Genomic DNA, 21,636 nt, shown 5'->3' on the forward strand with positions numbered 1-21,636 from the left:
ACAGACAAAGCAAGACCGGACAGAGGAGAAAGAGGCTGCACACCTTCGGTACCCATGGCCTGAGAGGGGAAGAGAAAAGGGCACATTAATTGGGTTCCATGACGCTTCAAGAAGAGGCCTCTGCGTGTAGCAACTGACCAAGTGCCTCCCCTTATTCAGGACTTGGGGAGTAAGAAGCCCAACCGTTTTGTGTCTTTTCCAATGGGCTACATTTTCCTCCCTTCTGCGGCTTCTGAAGGGAGAGCAATTACCGGACGGGAGCGATGCTGCAGGGCCAAGAGAGCCGTCCGTCTGGCTTGCACAGCCGATATGGAGAAGGTCCAATCAGGTGAATTTTGCTGAACAAATGCTCTGTATTTTTTTTGGGGGGGGGGCTGAGAACCCAGCCATTTTGACATTGCCCCGAGCCATGGCTGGTTAAACAATGGTTTATGGAATAGTCCCATTAATAATTAGCTGGGCTGAAGCCACGTGGCCTTCCAAGAATAACTTTACAATTCACAGCTGGCTCCAGGTCAGCATTTTATATGAACACAAGACACAAGATGGTTTAGCATAAGGTGTTAATGCAGCCTCTGAATAAATAAAAGGACCCTTTTACTTATATTCGGGCTGCAGGGCCTGCATTGCCTGCTAAGCTGTGGCAAAAATTCAAGTGGAAGCGCTTAGCAAATTAAAGGCGATATCAATTGATTAAATCTAATTTAATCAACTAAGAAGATGCCCCTGGTTAATTGGAGAGAGGCTGAGATGATTCCCTTTCTTTGCATGTAAGAAATGCTGTTTCTGGTGTGGTGTCTCTTTGGGTAAATACGGGCTGAAGATGATCCTGCTTCCCTAAAATGTGCATCTCATTCCTGGGAGGTAACACCAAAAGCCAGATCAATTTGTCCAGCGTGTGTTTATTTGTGTGCAAAATTAAGAGCAAGCGATGATGGTTAAGGTGATGGACTAGGAGCAGAGATAACCCAGGTTCTGGTCCTCCCTTAGATACAGACGCTGCCCTCTCTCTTAGTCCTAGACTGCCACGTCTGTCGCTCAACCAGCATTAGACCAGCATTTTAGAGGATAGTTCATAACTTTCAATTAGGATCCTTTCATCTTACTGATTCAAAGGAACCATAATCAAAAATTGGGCCCCTTTGTCCTGCTTTTGTGTGATAGGAAAGGGTTAGGGTTGCTGTCAGGATGCTCAAACACAACCTTCAGGAATATCCAGTGCCAACTCTTTCTATCCTATGGCTAGGAAAACGACATGGGTGTGCAGCTTCTAGTATCCAGCCGCAATCAGCAAGGTCTTTTAGTCGAATAAGTGAAATTGCTTCCATCGCCTTCCTTAATCACCTTTCACCCTTTTCCTCCGTCGCTTTTGATGTCCCCCATGTGAATTCTGCAGTGGTGGTCCTTTGGGGGGGGGGGAAATAGCTCTGTAAAAATATTCCTAAAGACTACAACCCACACAACTCTGTCTCACTTTGGATATTTTCTCAGCAAAGCCAACAGCGGGAGGGGAGGGGATTACCAGGGAGGTGATCTTGCCTTGCCACCCAAATGGTTGCTGCTGGTTGGTGAGATTTTGGTTTCCAACTCAACTGCCTTACAATGTTCACCATGTTGGAGGTGACCTTCTCCGCCACCCTTTTAATGGAGAGAAAGCACCTACTTCAAGGCCATCACAGCCCCTAGGGGTGGACTGTGTGTGGACTGGGGTCCGGATTCCCCCCACTTTTTCCATGCCAAGCTTCTTTCTCCTCTTCCCTCCAGGAGTCTTGGACTACGCCCCCTTTCCTCAGCCCCTCTAAACCCTGCAAACCGTGGCTTCGGTATCTGGAAGAAAGAGGGCTGCCACAAGATAAATTTGGGGAGAGGTGATGAGAGATTTGAGCGCCTGAAGTGCTTTTAAATTGCTGCTTAAACAGATGTAACAATCTTGTTTGACAACCCAACCATAAAAACCTCCTTAATAACGCTGCTCGTTTGTATTCCAGATTGGATTAATAGATATAAATATTTCAGGGATTAAACAGGCTCTCCCTGCCGGCAAGAGCAAATCTTCACAGGATGCATGAAAACAGTACAGGAACCCTGCCGACAAGATATTCCAGCAGTTCCAGGAGTTGCGCTCCTCAAGCAGGCTTCCTTCAAGACAAAAATGCTGTAAATTCAAGATTGTCCCTGAGCTGCATCAAAGAATTTGGAAAGGCTGCAATTTTTTCTTCTAAATAGTGATACACGTTACTGGTGACTTTACAAGTAGAGGATATTTGTCTTCTCACTTGACCCAGAGCTGGAAGGCAGCTATTTGATGAGCCATTTTGCATCTCCATCATTCCACTCACATCCAGCCCACTGTTGCCACGGAATTGTAGGATGTCTTGCTTTGGCATCTCTCCCCATCAAGCTTGATCACATCTGCATGATTGCAGGGGATTTCAAACTAGTCCCTGTCCTGGAATTTCTTCTCTGGCGTGGCCTGCCCCGAAGTAACATCCATGGAAGATGCCAGCAAGGATCTTGATGAAGTAGGAGGGAAGGTAAATTCAGAGGCTGGAGATATTTCAGTAGCAACTAGAAAAGGCAGAGCAAACTGACAGGAGAGAAAAGGGAGAGAAAAATGTATCCGCATGAAGCATAATGTCAAGAATGCTTGATCAGTTGAGAATAAGAAAAATAGTAGGAGACAACATAAGATGCACTAGAGCAGGGGTAGGCAACCTTGGCTCTTTTATGACTCGTGGAATTCAACTCCCAGAATTCCTGAGCCAATCATGCTGGCTCAGGAATTCTGGGAGTTGAAGTCCACGAGTCATAAAAGAGCCAAGGTTGCCTACCCCTGCATTAGAATCAACCAAACAGAGACCTTCGCTTCACCCCCAATATGTGCTAACTTGGTTTGTTTTTTTTATCCAGTTGAGTTAATCTGTTGGGCGGTGGAGAGTGGACGATGGCCAAACTCTCAGGATTTTCTGTCTTCCATCCTCCATCTTGTCTTGTTGGGAGAGTGGAATTGTTTCACGAACAAGCAGAGGATAATGCACGTAATTTAACAGGCTGTGGCAGCATTTTATACAAAATTATTTATCATGGAAATTACGGTCATCAAATATTCATCTCTTCCTTTCCTCGTGCAATATGGCTAGGGAAGACATGTTTTCCTCAGGCCAGCCAGGCAAGGAGGGAGGCTCTAAGCTGCCTGGCTGCTTTGGGCGACGCTTGGTGAATTTCGAAGTTAGCAAAGAGGGGGCTGACGGGAACAGCTCTTCTCCGCCTTCGGTGCCAGAGAAGGGGAACCTTCCACTCTCCTGAACACGCTTGTGGCAGAAGGTGGCCAGACGATAATGTGGGAAAGAAAAGAAGGGGGATCAAATAAAGATAATGGGAAGAAAATGGGGTTTAATGTTTAACTTGAGGGACACCAAATCTTTTAAAGGAAAGTTTCATTCACAGGGGAGTTATTTTTGGGGGGGCCAAGAGATTCTGATACAATCCGCAATCAGAAACTGCTTGATTCTCCTGTACCTCTGGGCGTATTTGCTTAGGGCAGGCGGCAAGAGAAGGCTCCTTCTCCAAGTGCACCTTTTGAATTGGTTAATTCTTTGTTTCTGCCACTGCCTCTCCTTCCCTCCCTCCCTCCCTGGATCTGCATTCACCCTCAACCTTTGAGGCCGAGGGAGGGTCAGGCTGTTGACCTGACGGCGGTTCCTGTCCTCCAGGCTGGACCGCTTTGTTGGCTCATTCAGCTCATTGCTGGCTGAGTTAACATTACATGGGTAGCCCCTTTCATCTGCCACATGCTGCATCTCCGGCTCCATCGGCCTCTGGATAATAGAAGCCCCGGTTTGATTCCCTCTCTGATCTCGCCTCAAACATCGCTCTGTCAATTTGCTTTCTAAGGAGGCACCGCCATGACCCAGTGGGAATGCATGTCTTTAATTTGTCCTTTCACCCACTCTTGCAGCACTTAAAACATCCGCTCCCACTCAGCTCGTCTGCATGAAAACGAAGTAATCCTCCCTATTGCTGGAGTTTGTGTGGTTGATATTTTCATGCAATTTGTTGTTGCAAACTAGATCAAAACCAATGGTTGTTTTTTTGCTTTTGTTTTGCTTATGCAAGGATTCTGTGTCAAAGCAATGTTGCCTTGTCTCTACTTGAATCAGCCAGGCAGGAAAGGGATTTGTAAAGCTCTCCAAAAGAGCGGAAGAGCTGGCTTGGATAACAACAGGCGCTGTGCAAGTGAACCTTGAAGCCCGGGTCCTCAGAGAAATGAATGGACCCCACCGTTAGCTACTATCCAATCCACCCTAGCTGAACCTCTCTGGAAGAGTGGGAGATGGACGATGCTTTAGCCAGATCTGGGGAATGAGTGTCTCTCTTTCTAACAACTTCCTTCAGGAGAGGCTTTTTGAGGTGCCTCTGAAAAAGAAAGGGGATGTATTTTGTATGCAACAATGTGAAATCATAGCTGCCTGTTCTTTAGCTGATGGCTTATGCTGTATTATTATTATTCTGGTTTGCCTCACAGTCAGCCAGATATTTGGACTGGATTTGACATTTTTATCCACCTATTGAGTCCTCTTTGCTTCCATCCAGTCAATAAATCCATGCCCACAGTAGCTCCTGGTTCTTAAGAAAAGAGGCCTGGGGACTAGAAACAGCAGCAGAAACAAGAGGGAGAGAAGAGCCATCGGAGGAATGCCTTCACACCCTGGAGCAACCAAAGAGTCTCCGATATAACAGAAATGGGTTTTGGAGTCCTTTTCAGGAGGATGGAGCAGGCCTTGCCCTCAGCTGGCTTGTAAGGAGATGAAGGAGCCACAGGGACCACCTTCTGGGCAGCTATTTGGCCAGGTGTGACCTTCTCACCAGGGAAGGTGCATCAGCAGTGGCTAATAAGCATCAGATCTTCTCAGCTCTCAGGCTGGTACCACAAAATGGAAATGGCAATATCCGAAACAACCATTTGTGGGGAGAGTCTGAAGGTCAACGCTGCCTTTCCAAGTGCGGCTGGCTTGGCATCTGCCAACGGCCAGCCAAGTCCAGCTGTCCTCCTGAAGACAAGCAGGCCTTCATTGCAGAGAAGGGGAGCTGAGGAAACACATCGCTCGGCCTCCCTTTTCACTAGGAAGACTCGCAAGCCACTTAGTCCATCCTAGGTAGACTTTGAAGCTTAATAGCTTGTCTTCTCCCACCAATTACGCCTGAGAAATGGGATCGCCTGGGGACTCCTATTGAACCGTTATCAAAAATATTTCAATTCAGATTTTGACAGCTTCTGCGGGAATGAGTTTCTTCAGGCCAGGGTAGAGACCAGAGAATTCGACTCCATAACTTTCCACTCAAGGTATGGATTTCCTGTCAGGAAAAATACATCCATGCCTGAATTCAGCTACAATTAAAGCACCTGGATCGCCTTTCGCATCTCTTAGTTCTTCGGTTTTGATTGTGAGCACAGAAAGCAAGATTCACAAAGGTATGGAGACAACTCTGCTCTTTGAGAATTAATTTCTTCAGAACGGCTAACGTCGCCATGATGTGTCTTTCGAAATGATGCTATTTGGGGTGTCTGAGAAGTCGCTTGGCAGGAAAGACACAGCATGAAGGTCTCAAAGGGTGCTTGAAGTTGAGCAGGCTTCTAAATCTCTTTGTGATCTCAGCCTCCAAACACGGGGGAATCATACGGTTGCGCCTGGTTTTACACTGTGCTGTTGAGTGAATAATATATAACCTTGGTCCATGCATGGGGTAAATCACGTTTGGCTTGCTATAGTGCAGGAGTGCAGATAATGCTATTCTTTAAATCATATTTTACAATCTATATTTACCAGCTGTAAAATACAATCTGTATTTACCAGCTTAGTCAAATATACAGACCAAGACCTATTGTACTGATTGAGGCAATTCTCAAATTATTTAGCATTAGAAGGGTAAAAACCATGAGTTGTATGCCCTTGGTTCACATCTCAGTATATTGCCCTTTTATCTGGGGAAAGCAATTAACTTTTTCAGCTCATGGGAATAGAAATCCTTACCGGGTGTAGTTGTTTATACTTAAAAAGTGTCCCATCCTGTCTTTCCAATGCTCAAAATCCAGACTGATTTACAGGCCTGAAAACAAAGCACAGTTAAAGAAGCAATGAAAATGGCACCATCCTCTTCACACAGAACAGCACCTGATGTGGCAGTTTTATAGTGGAGGTATAAACGACCCATCGGAAGGTGAGGATGAACAGTGTTTTCAGGGCGGCCACGTTGAGGCCTTCAGCTTCATCAATCAGTTGTGTTAAATGCTCCAACATAACACAGTTTGGAGCATCCTTCTACAAGTGCAGATTTGCTTATAGGATTTAACATAACCACTTTGCACTACCATAAATTCTTAGCAATCTGTCTTTAATTCCAGTTTCCCTCCATTTGTGGGTCTTGGTTACTTCTCTTTCCCAACTAGAGCCACACATGGCAAAAGTTTCTGTGAATGGCATCTAGGAGGCTTTTTGAATTCTTTGGTGAGGTGTGATTGTATGGTGGGCAGATGCCACCCACAGCGTGAAGGTCTTTGCCAGGGCTTCTGTTGCCAGTAGGGGTGTTCAGACACTGCACGAATTGAGATTTGGTCTGTTGATCTGCAACAGCGTGTGCAGACGACCTTGGGAAACAGAAGGAAGAACCACAGACTGGACAACTGACCACTGTAAGAGATATCTCAGCCCACAGAAGGAGATGAGAGGTGGGAAGCATCTCCAAAGGGACCCTTCCTGGTTTTGTAAGAGGGAGAGGAGGAGAGAAAGTCTTGTAAGACTGATGTTAACCTTTCAAGGTAGTCCAGACGAGAAGCTCAACAATGAATCCTAGCTGTATTTTTATTGTAAGGTTTACAGGACCTTGCAAGACTGTCCAAAAGCAAGTATTGCTTTTCCATTGGTCTCCAAGCAAGAGAGGGTAGTCTTGAAAAGCACTGGCAAAAACAAAAACCCTGAACTTTGTCACCAGAACAAACACCTGGTTTGCTAGCTCCAAGTAACCAAGGAAGGAGAGTTCTAATTATCTAGGGAAGTGCTAATTATCTAAGGTATTGAAACTATAAATATAGGAAGCTGGGACTGGCTTTTTACATTTCCTCCCTAAGTGAGACTCTCTCTCTCTCTCTAATCTGCCCTCTTTCTCTTTTTTCCCCAGCTGTCCAAAGTCTCCACCTTCTGAACGAAATCTGGATTCCACAGCCTTATTCTTATTCCTGATTCCTTCCTAAGAAACAATTTTTGGGATAAGTGGCAAAAAAAGGTCATCCCACCCTCCTCCATCCATCCCCTGCCAAGTTTGTTGGCAAAAATACTTGCGGCCCTGATTCAAGGTTACCCTCCTCTCTATCTTCCAGGAAGCTGCTGATTTCTGCTTGCAGTTCCCCCCTTTCCAACTACTGACGAGGGAGCTGGAGGTCCCAGTACAAAAGAGCCCCCACCCCGAATCCTTACCTGGGTGTGAGTGAGAGTTGCAAGCCCCTGGCTTGACAGAGAGGATCACCACCCATCACCTTCAACTCTTTTGCACGTGATCTCTGGAGATCCGGCTATCCACCCTCCAGAACTCTAATGCAGATAAAACCGCAGGAAGGGAAAGAGACCAGAGGAATGAAAAAAGCATTTTGCCTTGATCTTACCTTATTGTGCTTTTGCAGAACCATTTCATTTCCTATTCCTGTCAAACAGGGAATAACTCCTGGGATCAAGCTTGCTCAGTGCTGCGGCTTTACAGCTTGGGGGGAAAAAAACCCAAGTGCAAAAGGGAAGTTCAGCTTCCTTCAAGTTGGTTCCCTGTGGATTGCCAGGGTACAAAGGGCCAGGAGGACACAAAGGCAGGATGGGATTTAATCATCACCATCATCAGCATTCGTCAGTCTGAGTTAGCAGAACGGTGGGCCGTACAGGCAGGGATTGCTGGCTTGGATTGGAGAAGACTCACCAAGTACAAATAATAGTTCCAAATACAAACTGATAAAGTCTTGGCACGTAGCACATCGGATTGAACTGTGGCTGCAAAGAAGGAAGCGTAGAGCATTGATGTGGCAAATACCAGTGGAACGGATGGCAGAGAATTGGAGAACATCACAGAAAATCAGACTTGAAAGATCATGGCATAAACTGGCTGTGGTGGTCCCAGGGTTTATCAGCTCACTGGGTGCCATACCCCAAAATCTTGGACAGCGCTTAGAAAATCTGGGCATTGACAACATTTCCATCTATCAATTCCAAAAGGCCCCGCTCTGCTTGGATCAGCCCAGAGACTACGCCGATAATTACGACATACTCGATTCTTGGGAGGAACTCGGTGTGTATGGAGGCCAACATCAGCTAAAGGCACCTATGCTTTCACATTGTGGTATATAATCATAATACTTAACTGCTGCAAGAAGATTCCACAGACTGACTATAAATTATGATTACAATAATATTTTTTCCTGTAGAGCCACCAGCTGGAATTGTAGGAGGAGACCTGGATTAATTTATGGTAGCAAAATATTGCGGAGAAACTTGGTAGCAGCTTTTCTAGCTATCAACATTTATTAAAAGGCAGCAGCGTTTGTGAGTTGCAGCTTCTTCAAATGCATGGAGTGGCTTGACGAATGTCAGATGAAGGGAATTGTTCAGATGGAAACTCTAATTCCAGGAACTGTAATCCCATTACCTATGGCTGAACCTGGCATCTTAAACTGCAAAATACTGGACGTGACACGTAATCCAATGGACAAATGTCTTAGCTCTATCCAGGGGGTGGGTGGAGTCCTTTGGAAAATGGCTGGTCTATAAATCATTAAGGAAGTAAACAAATTAATGTTTTGAGCCACAGAAAGAGCTGAGCCTTCTTTAAAGTCTGGGCAACCCCATATAAAATGGACATGTGGAAGAAAAATGAAGAAGAGCTTGGGGTACATTGGCAATTGGGAGCCCACGGTGGAGTCACGTTGGCTCCTGGCACGAGTAACCTTGATAAGCAGCTACTTTGGGGTTGGGGTTCAAAAAGGAAGTTAGTGCCATGTAGTTGGTTCTTTCCTTGGAGGTTGGCTTGCAGAGGAGACCCTAAAGCCCACCTAGGTCTAGCATCAGATCTCAGATCATCCGAGAAGGGTGAAATCAGGTCTGTGGTCTGAATGGTGGCCACTTCTATTGGTCTTGCTGCTCCTTCAAGGCTGCCCTTTATTCAGAGGCATTTGTTTTTGGATGTTCCTCTGTGGAGCCACCTGAAGCAGTGGACTCCTCCTCCTCCCTCTCTTTTGTCCTCTCAGCAGAGGTCTGCAAGGCTTGTATTAAGGGTGATGAGGATTTGAAATAAACCTCTCCCGACTCTCTCTCCTGATCATGCACCCCTTGGAATATTCGGAACGCCTCTCACCCCCTCCTCTCCAAAAAGATATTATATTGCTGGAGAAAGTGCCCCAAAGCGCAACCCCAAAACTCAAGAGGCTTGCACAGAAGTATGAGAGCAAAATCATGTTGCAGACAATAAAAAAAAATAGCAATATGATTAGAATTAGAATGCACACAGGATATTACTGGGGACGAACTGACTGTTCCTGAAGTCATAATGATCACTAACACATAAATACCATGTAAGATACCAGCATGGATCCCGCTTCTCTCCCTCTTCTGCTGCTACAGAACTAATTGCCTTCTCTGTGTGCAATGCTGCAGGAGCCCTTCCAGTGAACAAGGTCTCCCCACGCTGTGCCCTGCTCTGCCTCTCTGCCCCCATTTGCATTCCTGGTGATTCGGGAAGGGATGCAACTGTCCACTGCCCCCTCCCTAGCCTGGTCTCCAGATGGAGGTCCAGCCTCTCTCTCCATTTGTAAGCAAATAGGGCATCTCCAGGTCAAAACGGGCTTCTGGAACAGCCTTGGGGAGGGGAAGCAGAAGAATAAAGAAGAGCTTGAGATTTTGAATTAAAAAGATATCTTTGACCTCAGGGAATTCAAACTGCCTGATAAGAAGTTTTCAAGAGAGATGGAAGATCTCTCTCCATCTTTGTCAAATAATCTCCAAAAGAGAATTTGGAAGGAAGGAAGGAAGGAAGGAAGGAAGGAAGGAAGGAAGGAAGGAAGGAAGGAAGGAAGGAAGGATTTTGATTTTGCAAGCTGTTCACACATTGGGTGACATCCCTTGGCTTCTGGCACTCCTTCGAGTTTGCACCTCACTCACCATGGAAAATGTGTGGAGATGCAGACCTGAAATGATGGAAACTGTGTTGCAGCACATCTGGAGTACATGCGGTGGAGGTTGAGATTAAAGGAAGATCTGGGCTGGCAGACAGATGTGCTGGCAAGAATGTGATCAGGGTCCTGCCATCTGCAGGCATGATGCCCTGAGATTTTTTTCAGATGGGTTTCATGATGGACTAAAAGCTAGCTGAGCAAGTCTAAGGGCTACTCCCATGCTTATGCTATGGATTCCCCACCCTGGCTCTGTGGATCTTCCTGTTTGACCTCTTCCTGAAAACCAAGAGGAAAATGCATCCTTGCCCAGAATAATGGGATGTATCTGTACAAGAAAAAAAAAACCAACTCTTTGGTGGATCCTATTCCTGTTACAATGGCTCTCTCTGCCTTTTTAAGATCCCCCAAACATGCAAAAGGGGTGTGCACCATAGGGGTGCTGCTCTCAAAGGAGGGCATGCAACAGCCAGAGCATCACCCTTGGATCATGAAGGGCACAGCCTGGTCCCAAGGGCTGCAGGTCCAACCTGCCAGGACTACAGTTGCCCTCTGTTTCCAGACAGAGGAGAGGAAAGGAGCATGAAGCAGATCTGTCCCTTTGGGGTGGGTAGGGATAGGGGGGACTCCCAAAGACCCTTGCTTGTGTTCCCCCTCCCTTTGGGGTATCTGCTTCCCACCCTCTTCACCGCCTGCCTCATCCTCATCCAGGAGGGAAAGTTTAGGAGGTCTGACCTTCCCCAAGGAGGATAAGTCAGCATCTGTAACAAGGTAGCCTGGTGTGAAAGTCTGCTTCACAGGTACGGCAAAGCTGGGAGCACTGATGATAATAGCAGGTGTGAGCCATTGTCAATGCCACCCCGTGTGCCAAATTGTATAAGTAAGGCATGGTGACACCCAATTAACATTGCTGGCTCTGGTTCTATAGTGGGATAGAGATGGAAGGTGCCTTTTAGAGACCGACCATCTTTCCCCCAAAAAAGTATATTGCTCAAAGTCTGGATTTCTCCCCTCAGCAGAGAGAGAGATGAAGGCTTGCCCTCAGGACATTGGATCTGTAAAAGTAAGACAGGCATAACGGCACAAACAGAGCTAAGGAACAAGCTAGTTGCTGGCAAGACACAAGAATATTTTTGCAAAATGATTTGCTTTTATTCTTACATTTCTTGTCAATCCCATTTTACAGTATTTATGAGATGCATTTAGGGTAGGAGCCTGATCTAGGGAACTAGGGTAGAGAAGGGATCACCATCTCCACACCAGCAGTAGGTGGGACTTGCAAGACCCTACCTGTCAACGGTGCACATGAAGATTCCTGGGATTGACTTATTTAATCATCCGCTTGATATAGCCATCCATCTCACAAAAACAAGCAACTCTCCATCAGATACAGAGGGTAAATGGCTGCATCCCCTTTGCAGGACTGAGTGTCTCTCTGGGCAGAATGGGCAGGTGATATGGGGAAGGCAGGTAGCTGTGACGACCCCTCCTAATTCTTTGTCTTGAAAGGCCCCCATTTTCGCTGTTGTTTTGTTGAGGAGGTTTATTATGTTGTTATCAGTAGGTCTCTGTAATATGTAATGGTGGGTATGATTTTACCTGAGGGCAACAAGACCTAAAATATTTATTTCTTGGCGCTCCAGGACCAAAGGAATCCTTGTGGGAGCAACCTGGTCCCTGCAGAGCCCCTGGTCCTCTTCGACAAATGTTGTTCTGTGTGCCTCTTTGCACAATGCACTTGCTGAAAATCTGAGACTCCCCTGTCCTATGCAGGAGACTGCAAAGCCTGACTTTTCACCCAGACTTCATCTGGGGGTGGAGGAGACTGGGACTTAAGGTGTCCCACCTTCTTCCCTTAAGTTATTTGCTCAGCCTAAAGTCTCCCCTGCTCCCGTCTCTGCCATCGGCGGGTCCCTCTGAGCAGATGCATCTTTCTTTCCCTGGACAGGGACCAAGATGTCTCTTGCCGGCTGGTGTTATCTTAATGTTCTGCCTGAGATTTATTAATAGGGAATGGAGAAAGGACAAGATCATTTTCCATATCATAACCACTTGGCAGGGAGCCATAAAATAAAGGGGAGGTAAAAAATTCAGATACAGTCCCCATCGTTTATTGCCTGGCAAAATCTGTCAAGGGAAGGTCATCTGGAGATTTCTCACCCATCAATCCAGGGAGGTGATAAATGTGTCACTCACCACCATCTTAATCTGGGCATGAGGGAACAGGAGAAGAGGCTTCTTTTTTTCAAAGGAGATTGATTTCCGTGGAGAAGGAGGGATGCAGCAGCTGGAACAGACTCCTTGGCCTTGACCTCCTGTGATGGGGAAAATGGCCTCCTTGAAGATGCCCCCAAACCTGGCGATTATCCACTCCATGTTAGCCTTCCAATGTTTCTTCTTCCCCAACTTGTCATCTTCTGTTTCCCAACTCACAGGGCTAGAAATCCCTTTGAAAGTCTACCCTAGCTGGAAATCCTGGTGCAAGCTCCTTGGAAGGGGACAGCTGGGGGACGTCATCTCCCCAAAATGTATAGTTTGAAGAGAGTGGCAGTAGAACTTAAGCAGTGTCCTGGATGGACATCTCAGCCAGTGCTGATGGGAGACAACCCTATTTGCAGAATGGAAGGTTCCAGAACATCTGAGGTCAGCCATGGCAGAGTCCTCCTTCAGCTGTTGAAAAGAGTCTTGAATTGTGGGATGAAGATGCCAAGATGCTGTTGACTAGCTCCATGTAACTCCAGCCATGGAGGTTGGCTCTTCTGAGCAAATCCCAGCTGTACCCTGAGAGCAGCTGCTTTGCGCATGGGGATCCCTGAACCAGGTGCAGCAGACTGGAAACTCTAGGAAGGCTTCTCAGGAAGGAAGTGGCGAAGGCTTTGAACATGAATTAAAGATGAGCCTGACTTCCGGGGGTTGTGTGTCTGCTGTTGGAGAGCCTCACCCAAAGGCTCATCGCTCCCTCAGAGCCGAGGATCAAGAGGTAGAATGTCCAGGAGCTCGAAGCATCGGGCAAAGGGTCAGAGGACCTGGGGGAGGAAGGCCAGGAATGGCCATGCCGAGGCTTGTGGCTTCCATTTTTTGCTATGCAAGAAGAAACACGGGGTGCAATTCAAGGACCTATTTAACCAGCTGTTGGAGGCTGGGTGAAACCAGCTCTGCAGAATTGGCTCTCCAGTGAGGGGGGGCTATGAAGCAAGAGCAGAACACACACACACACTCCTTATGTGGGTCCAGGAAAAAGCTTCTGCTCTATTTGGCCAAATTGTGGGTTTGCTGCTGCTGTCCCTGCTGCCGTGGAAGGATGTCTCAAGTGCGCAGGGGCACGTGGGTTGGGGGGATTGTGCAGAGACTTCACAGATGCTCCTGAAAATCTGCCCTTCTGGCCTGGATGCTGCTAGAGCCAGCTTTGGGCATCCCTTGGCAGCAGTGTCTGAAGTCTTTGCTGACTGGAAAGGGAACCCCCCGAAGCACAAGGGCCTCCTCTTGACGGGACATCGGGAAGAGGAGGCCAACTTAAATCTGGCCAGAGTGGTCCCCGGCGAGAGCAGCTTGTAGGATTCAGGCCATCAGAAGCAGACAGCAAAGGTCTTAGCTGGAGCTGAAGGCTGAGCTAAGAGCCTGCCCTAATCCTGCCCTCCCAGGCGCTGCAGGCAAGCCGGGAATCTATACCATGCACAGGCTCTCAGCTGCGACGGAAAGCATGGCGAGAACAGGAGGTGGATTTAAGGAAATCCCTCGAGTTTTTAATTCCACCAGCAAAACCCTCTCTGGGTGTGTGGGTGCGGGTGTGCTTTTCTCCCAGCCTAAACCCAGAGACATAATCCCTCTCTTCCCATGTGTTGCCTTGCTTCAAAATGGAAAAGACAGGGATTTGGGGGCAGGGCAAGGGGAGGGGCGGTAGCATTTCCCTCTTGGAGCAAAAGCAACTAACTGGCTGGTGAGCAACCCTTGAAGCTTCACATGCTAAGGAGATTTTGTGGACTGCCTCCCCCCCCTCCGTGGTATCCTCCTTTGTGCTGAGTAGAGGCTTGCTAATCCAAGCCCCATTTCACGGGAGTCCAAGGCAAGGAGGCCTCTCTGTCCTTGGCATCCGCTTCCCTTCCTGCTCCATCCAAAGCCTGCAGGCAGTGGTGTCATGCAAGGACCCCGGATGGACACCCTGAATGAGGCATGGCTTTGGAAGCCTTTGCTCCCAAGAGGAGCGATTCAGCCCATCGGGCAACCTGGCCAGCAGAATCTCATAATCAGAGGTTTGACCTAAGAGTTCAGGTCAATGGCTCAGATGCTCCTCTTCAGTGGCTTTGGCTAGTGCAGCCTTTGTTTTGCTTTGGACATGCCAGAGAATGTGGTGGCAAATGATATTTAGTCTTTCAAAAATTGTTATAGGTAGTTCTTGCTTAGCAACTGCCTTGTTTAGTGACCATTCTCAGTTACGATAAAAAGGTCACTTTGTGACCAGTCCTTGCATTGTTAACTTTCTCAGGCCTGTGAAGCGAAACACAGCTGTGGTTTCCCATAGAGACTGCTTTGCTTAAGAACTGAATGTTTGGTCATTAAATGAGGACAACCTGTAGCGTGCTTAGTCCTTCCAATTCCAGCCTCTGTTTGCCTGACCTTATCTAGCTCAGAAAAGAGACAGAACTGGGTCTGATTTGCATGGGGTGGGAGACCACAAAGCTACAGACTGGACTAGTGTTTTTCAGTCTTGGGCACTTTAAGACATGTGGACTTCAGCTTCCAGAATTCTCCAGATAGAATGGGAGTTGAAGTCCACCCATCTTAAGGCATGCTGGCTGGGGAATTCTGGAAGTTAAAGCCCCCCCCATCTTAAAGAGGGTAAGGTTGAGGAACACTGGACTGGACTAGGAAGTCAGAAAACACTCAGAAAACATTGCACTTCTGGAAGAGCGGAATGACAAGCTACTTTCATACTGAAGTCTGGGGGAAAATGTGATTTTGTAGATGCCAGGGGTCAAATGTCTTTTGGATTCTTTGCTGAAAATTCATCTAGAACAATTCCTCAGTATTATTTTATTGAAGGACAGTCATATTTTCTTTAAAAAGATCTGCTTTGATATACATTCAATCTGTTGCTTTCCCCAGTTCACCTTTTCTGCACAACCCCCTCTAATTCCGCTCCAGGGTTCCTTGATGCCCCGAGCATCTCCCTCAGCTGGCACCAGCAATTGCTCCCCCCTTACAACTTGGCCATTTCCAGGCTGCCAAGACAGACGGGCTGGTCTTATCTGTGCCCAGCAGCAGAGATAAGATAGTCAAAGGGGTTTTTTATTTCTCTGCAGCAGGGCCCTCACCTTTCCAGAGGGAAACTGGATTAGCAGCTTGTTTTGTTTTTCAGAGTAGAAATGCAGAATTCAGAGCTTGTGTGTGTGTGTGGGGGAGGGCATTGCAACAACCCTGCCTTTGGGCTGGATTCCCACATCCCCCTAAACCCAATCCCAGCTTAACCAAACAAGGCTGCTGCTCTCCCACCTTGACTGCCTGGGTTAATCTAGTTTTGTGTGCTGTGTGGGAGGATCCTTTGCTCTCCAAGGAGTGAACACACCATAGTGAAGCACATCTGCACACTTTAGTGCAGCGCACACAATCACAGGTGATTGCTCTGCTCACCTCTGCCCTTCTAGGACCATGTCAGGTGATGTTGCCACCTAAGGATGTCTTTAAAACTCAGTCTGTTTTCCTTCGTACAAAAATGCTCCTTCCATTTTCCCCGTCTTCCCAGTTCGGAAAGTCCCCAGGAGCTGTGCTAAATTATTCTTGTTTTAAAAAGGCAGCAATATAATTTTAGGTGCTGCAGCTCCTTTACATAAAACCCTCTTTGACCAGGGAGGGTTGCCTACGTAGGCTGGGAGAGATTTCTCATCCTCCTGCTTTCTGAAGAGGGGAGTGAAAGGTGGTGGACCAGCTGTGGCCTTTGCTGGCTCCTAATTTTTCCCAGGGCGGGCGGGGAACAGCAGTGGCTCTCTTCATAAGACCTGGGTGATGTGAGCAGTTTGCATTTTTCTTTGGGGTTTCAGATCTTCTTCTCCAAAGAGATCCCTGAAGGGCACCCTCTGAGCAGGAGACGTGGCTTCATGGCCCCGAGAAGCAGGTGCAGGAACAATTTTGACACACGCTGCAGCTGCTCAGGTATATTTTGAACCGTTGATCACATATTGTCAGGCAGTTCTGTTTTTTTCCTTCCTGTCATCTTCTGTCATCTTGCTCTTTGAATTAGCTGAAAATGGGTGACTGCAGAGTCTATTAAGGGAGCATCTAATAGAGTAATGGAGAAAGACGAGGGGGACCCAGGATATAATGTTGGTGTCCAGATACGATGCCCACTCCCCTCGTTCTGATTACATGCTATCTGATCAAACTTGGATATTTCCATAGCCTCTTGTCTTGTAAAAGCGACTGTATTTCACTCCAGCACTTTTGATTCATTTTGCCATCTGTTGAGAACAGTCTGTTATCGACAGAGATCATTTCCCATTCTTTTCACATCCCTGAAGGTTTGGCAGGCGGTCGATAACCTTGATGACGAGGTGGGAATGGCTTCTTTGGTGTATCGGTTGCGCTTTCCCAAGTGGCTAATTGATTGGCTCCTACGTCCACCCTGGTTTTCTAGATGGGTGCAAAAAAGAAGCAGTGGAAGACCTCTCCAGGAAGGTCCGTGGAGACTGTGCATCCCAGAGGCACATTTGGAGATGCTCCATGTATGTCTTGAGTTGGTCCCCAGAGCCTGGTTCCCAAGCCCTGACCTCTATCTTGGATCTGGAACCAGGGTCAGATAGCAGCTCGAGTGAACCTGGTTAATCAAACAATATGAAGGTGAGCCTCACTTGGCGAATCATCCATCTTCATGCTTTGAAGAGGCTCCTGACAGGCGCTCTCTCTCTCTCTCTCCCTCCCCCTCCCTCCCTCCCCCTGCCTCCCTCCTTCCCCCCCCTCTCTCTCCCCTCCCCAAATATTGAAGACAGCCTTCTTAGACTCTCTGAGACTCCCTGGCCCCTTTTGATGTGCTGCCTCCATGTTGGAAGGAGCAGGTTGTTGCTAGAGCCAAAATGGTCAGGGGAGGGGGGAGGGAGGGAAGTGTCTTGGAGCACTTTGCCAGGAGCCGCCTGTCAAAAGGAAAAGGAGCCTGGAGAGGCCGAAGGGGGGCTGTGACAGAAGGCAAGTGAAGCCTGCAGGGGGAATGGAGGTGAGGAGAGCAGGTGAGCAGCAGAAAGGTAAACAGCTTAGGAGGAACTGGGACTGGAGGAGAGAGCAGAGGCCAGGCCAGGCTCCTCCCAGCTCCGCACTTCCTGCCAGAGGTAAATATTCCGGCAGTCGTGTCTCATACACCGGGGGAACTTGGCTGCCTGAACCTACCTGGGGCTGCTTGCCCCACTTCATGCTTCTTTTCTCCGAAGGGTTGGAGTTTGGGAGCGAGACTGGAAGCGCCTGTCTTCTGCTCCCTCCAACATGCAGGTGGAGGTTCTCAGATGGCAACTTAAGCAAGGTCACGTCCTTGGCCCCTTGGATTCTGGGAGGAAGGCTGGCACTGTACCTCCCATTGGCTGTTTGAGGAGGCATCTAAGAGGGCATTTGGTTTTCTCTGCTGTGGAAAAGGAGCAGGGACTCTCTCCTTCCTTCCTTCCTTCCTTCCTTCCTTCCTTCCTTCCTTCCTTCCTTCCTTCCTTCCTTCCTTCCTAGTTATCACAAGACAAGGCTGGGAACTGGGCACATCTCTGCCCCTCTGTAGGGAGGAAAGGGCTGCCAGAGAGAAGCCTCCAGGATTGATAGCTGCATCCAACATGGCAATGGTTAGTGTATATGGGAACACATTTGGCACCCAGTTCCTGAATAGTCCCCTGGTGTCCTCCAGATGCACTGGGTCTCATCTCCCCCAGTCATCAAGGATTGATGCAGTCCAACACCCTCAGAGGACATCAGCTTGATGACCACCTCTGGTCTCTTTGAGACTGCTGGCTCTGGTTGATGGCTCATAAAATCTCAGGGACAGCATTTTGGGGGGATCTGTTTTATGTGGTCTCTCTTCAATGCTAGGGAAGCGGAGTCTAACACCTATTTCATGAAACCATAGCAAGGCGTGATGGGACTTGCTGGAGTTTAGCATGGTGGCTTGTTCAGAAGTCCCAAGTCTTGCTTTGGGTACAAAGGCTGGTTTCCTTGTGGTGCTGGAAGATTGCACCAAGGCCAGGGTAGCTCCCTAGCATACGGAACTGTATCCCCCTTCACATTCCAGATACTGGTCATCAGAGAGGGGATGGTACATGCTGCCGTTTGAATTAAATGGCCAAGGAACAGTTTCCCATCACCCGTGTGCTGAGTTCCTGCCACCTTCTGCCGTAGATAGTCTAATGAGTTTGGGTGGGATTCGTGATTTTATTAAATATCTTTGGATTCCAGCCCAGTTTCCTCTTCACCTTCATGAGAGGTGAACTGTCTCTGAAAAATCTTCCATTGATGTTCTCGCTCTTTAAAGTTCTTCTGGAAAGAAAGACATGAAAACAACTGGCAAAATATAAATTAAGCATGGGTTTCCTTTTCTGTTCCAAGGGGAAGGCCTTAGTGAAACCAGGGATGGTGTAAGAGCTTCCAATGAAGGGGGCTTGTTTTCTACCCACATGTCGTCTCCTTGAGACCCCCTGGCTTTTCTCTGGGGTTTCATCAAAATGTCACAACAGACAGAAGCCAAGCTGACCCTCATTCTAGCACTGGCGGATTTCAGGTGGGTGCTTAGCCCTGGGTCAGCTGCTCCCTCAGCCCTATCTACAACAGAAGGTGATGGGTCTGAAAATAAACAGAGTTCTCAAGAAGCTATAAAGCATAGGTGTCAAACTTGCTGTGTCACGTCATGTGTTGCGATGTATCGCAACTTTTTCTGCATTGCCAGAGCCGGGGTGGGCGTGGCCTCCACATGATGCAACCGGCTCATGGGCTGGCATATGACACCCTTGCTATAAAGCAACAATAAATAAAATCAGCTGTTGGGTGGGAATCAAGTTGGCTACGTTCACACATTAGGGATGATTAACCATGATTTACTGAACAAGATACAATTGGCTGGGATCACACAGCATATACTGTGGCCTGAGAACTACAGTGAACCCATTATGGCTACCATAGGTTCTTTTGGAAATATCTCCTATAGATTCCATAGAAGCAGGCATAGCATCCTTGTTTGAATAGGCCATCTCAGGCATCCCTTCTCAGCCCCAAGGCCAAGGGCCTTGCGTTGGTTCAACTTCTTCTTTAAGCTCATACCCACAGCAGTTTAGCAGCTTGGAAAGTTTAGAAGCCAGCTATTTAAGAACTTATATTTCCCAGAGCTGACAATTGTGAGGGGTGGAGATTATAACAAGCAACACCTCAGGGATTTTAGCAGCTCTCTGCCAGACACCTGGAGTGAGATGTAATCAGAAGGAATACGAACACAACCAGGAGGAGGAGGAGGAGGAGGAGGTTGGCATATCATTGTGTGCACTTTCACATTTTGTGTGAACCCTGCTCATTGTAGTTTATTCTATATAAACCATGCTTTAAAAAGTGCTGTACTGCGTAGCCTGCTGATTGAACCAGGTCATTGCATTATAATTTTAGCGACAGCTGTAGGTCTATTATCCAAACTACACGCCATCTCCCCTATTACAGTTAAGATTAAAACAAATAATAAACACAGCATACAGCCCTTCCCAAAATTGCTACTCCAGGAAAAGGGGGCCAGTCTGGAGCTCCAGGGGAGCAATTAAATCGAGCGCATGCCCATTTGAAGTGGCAGCAATAACACCAGCCCAACGCAAAGCGATATGCTAATTGCCCAAACCTCCATCTAGCTGCCTCTCGCATTCCTTCAGAACTTGGTGTGTCCAAGAGATCCCAGATTACCCTGGAGGGTCCTTGCTGGAGCAGTTTTCCAGACATAAAAGGGTGTTGGAACCAACCAGAAGGCTTAGAGCTCACCTCAGAAGTTCCCTTTGCTCCTCTGAGCACTTCAATGGCTGCAGATTCACCACAGCCTCCTTGCACAGCCCCACTCATTAGCAGCGACCCCCCCCTCCAGAAGCATCAATCAATCAATCAGGTGGGCTGGGCTGGGCTGGGCTGGGCTGGGCTGGGTTGGGCTGGGGGGTAGTGGATGCTCTGCCCCAATAGCTTCTGCCAAGGAAACGCCTTGTCTTCTCCCCTTTCTGGTGACCTTCAATGTTTGAAGGACCGGCTCTTCCCCAGTGACACCTGCTTTGCCTTAAAATTGTCCCAAAGGTTTAAGGCTTCTCTTGATTTTTGATGCTTCCAAGGAATCCTGTAGTTTCCCAGAGAATTTCAGAAGTGACAACCGGTTTCCCTAATTCTGAATTCTCTGGATCTTCTAAAGGTTTTGAAAGCAATCTTTTTTGTGTGATGCCGAAGGTTCTTCAACCAGAACCTGCTGCTGAAACCTGGGTAGGCCATTCTGGAGCTCTTTAATGTAGGACAAGCTGCTCTTTGATGGCTTGCCATAAGATTCAGAGTGTGACCTTGTGCATAGAGTTTATTTATTTATTTATTTATGAGACTTATATACCGCTTTAAGTGCAAGCACTCTCTAAGCAGTGTACACCAGTAAGCAATGTTCTTGGAGAACCACTTATTAGGAGTGTGAAATGCCAGTTTGTCACCCTCTAAATAGCCCTCTCTATTGTTCTTGAGGTGTTCTGTTGGGAAACAGAGGCCCACAAAGATCAGTATAACCTACTTAAAAGCTTCTGCTGCCAACCACTTTCATTTGCATGCTTGTATGTATGTGTGTGTGTGTTGATTTATATTTTTATGGATTCTACCAGTATCAGATCAGAGCAGCTGTCCTTAACTCAGTTGGGCCAACTCCCACCATATTCCCAGCAGAATGGCCAAATGGTTAATGTGCTGCCCAGAGGATTGTGGGAGATGAAGTCCAGCAGTCTAGAGAGCACCAAGCTGGGGAAGGAGCAGAGCTTTGCACACCCATCTGGGAGCCAGCAGCCTTTCCCAGGAGATGGTCCTCTTCCTACTCCTGCAGAACTTTGCTCCAAGTTGCATCCCAGCTGTCTTTATCAGGGACCAGTTTTATTTCACCCGGGTGGGATGGGTTTCTAGGCGGGCAGCCGTCTGAGGATCGCATTCTGGCATCCAGAGGCAAGACCTATCCTGGTGCTTCAGCCTCCCCCAAATTCTTCAAGGGGAAGAAGGCAACTTTCATTGCTTTGGCTTGTTTTCTTGCACATTATCCCATGTTGTTCCCACTGGTGGTTTTGACTGAGAATATCTGCTTTTAAATTTTCCAAACTCTGCCTGGAAAGATGAAGCATCGCGGCTGAGTTGGGGCAACAGAACTTTCTAACTCTTGTGTATTGGGATTCTCAAGCATCTATGACGTCCTCATACCGGTAATAGGGGCATAAGGAAGCAAAGGG

At 47.6% G+C, this 21,636-nt stretch overlaps 1 long non-coding RNA gene across 1 annotated transcript; it reads right to left on the minus strand.

The window, feature by feature from the left end:
* Positions 1–906: 906 nt before the first annotated feature.
* Positions 907–8,676, minus strand: LOC120306580. Its single transcript, XR_005556352.1, has 3 exons — positions 7,658–8,676; positions 6,033–6,108; positions 907–2,587 (listed from the first exon to the last, which is right to left on the minus strand). It is a non-coding gene; the product is annotated as an uncharacterized LOC120306580 (long non-coding RNA).
* Positions 8,677–21,636: the final 12,960 nt, after the last annotated feature.

The sequence above is a fragment of the Crotalus tigris genome, unplaced genomic scaffold (assembly GCF_016545835.1).
Source record: "Crotalus tigris isolate CLP2741 ecotype Arizona unplaced genomic scaffold, ASM1654583v1 scf7180000017741.1442986301:2390832, whole genome shotgun sequence".
NCBI lineage: Eukaryota > Metazoa > Chordata > Lepidosauria > Squamata > Viperidae > Crotalus > Crotalus tigris.